Genomic DNA, 962 nt, shown 5'->3' on the forward strand with positions numbered 1-962 from the left:
ACTTCTCTCTGTGGGAGTTCCCATTTCCCCATTCCCTGTAAGTGGCCGTGCTATTTAGGAAGCAAATTCACCCTTAGATTATCAGTCTGTGTGTGCGTTTTCAGAGCAGATGGTTTCCCTTTATTCCAGTAGTTCTTAGATTTTTCTTTCTGATTGCAAATGCTTGTGCTGATTGCTGCAAGCTACAGCTGGTGACTCCCCACCCTCCCAGGCTACCCCACCAGTGACAACACAGGCTGGGGTGGCCTAGCTTCCTTTTTGGTATATGTGCTGGGTGGCTGTCTGCTCAGAACTCACAGAAGGCCTGCCCCTCATCCTAGGCAGAGCAGCCCAGCCCTTTCCCCACACCCTGAGAGCTAGTGGGGCCCGCTGTCCCCTGGAGCCTCCAGCTGCCCTCCGCAGTGAGTATTACCCTTCTTCCTCCCTGCAGCCCCTGTGTCACCTGTGCCCTTGGTTATGCGCTACCATGATGGCTTCTAAAACCCAGGCTTGCGCTCACTTGGTAAGTGCTCCCCAACACCAGGTACTTGGCTAGAAACTTCCAGAAAGGCAAAGGTGATTTGATTTGGTATTGCCTAGCCCAGGTTTCTTGTAGAATGAGTAATAAGACTTCCTCCCCACCCACACACATGAGGCTTCGCTTCCAGGCGCTCTTCAATTTGTACCTTAAAGGAGGGAGAAGCAGATGCTGGGGACAAGTGACGAGAAGGTGGCCAGGGGCCGGGCAAGGAAAGCCCCTCTAAAGGACAGAGAGACGGCCCCTTGGAAAGGATTCTTTATAGCAGTGGGAAATTTAAAGCAATCAAACTTTTCACAATGAGGTGAACAGTTAAATGAATTGTGGCGCCTCCGGACAAGGGACTACTTGGCCTCCATTCTACCCGATGGTACAGCTTAGAAATGGTTGGGGATGCTGGTCAAGTAGAAAGCAATTCTGAAGGCTCGGCGCCTATAGCTCAACC

The 962-nt window shown here is 51.7% G+C and overlaps 1 protein-coding gene across 1 annotated transcript in view; it reads left to right on the plus strand.

Annotated features, from left to right (window-relative positions):
* Nucleotides 1-299: 299 nt before the first annotated feature.
* CCR9 (C-C motif chemokine receptor 9) overlaps nt 300-962 on the plus strand; it is a 17,548-nt gene continuing 16,885 nt past the window's right edge. Inside the window, exon 1 of the mRNA XM_003794518.2 lies at nt 300-401. The gene's annotated coding sequence lies outside the window, so the exon portion shown is untranslated. The remainder of the gene's footprint in view (nt 402-962) is intronic.

The sequence above is a fragment of the Otolemur garnettii genome, unplaced genomic scaffold (genome assembly GCF_000181295.1).
Source record: "Otolemur garnettii isolate 467f Iridium unplaced genomic scaffold, OtoGar3 scaffold00082, whole genome shotgun sequence".
NCBI lineage: Eukaryota > Metazoa > Chordata > Mammalia > Primates > Galagidae > Otolemur > Otolemur garnettii.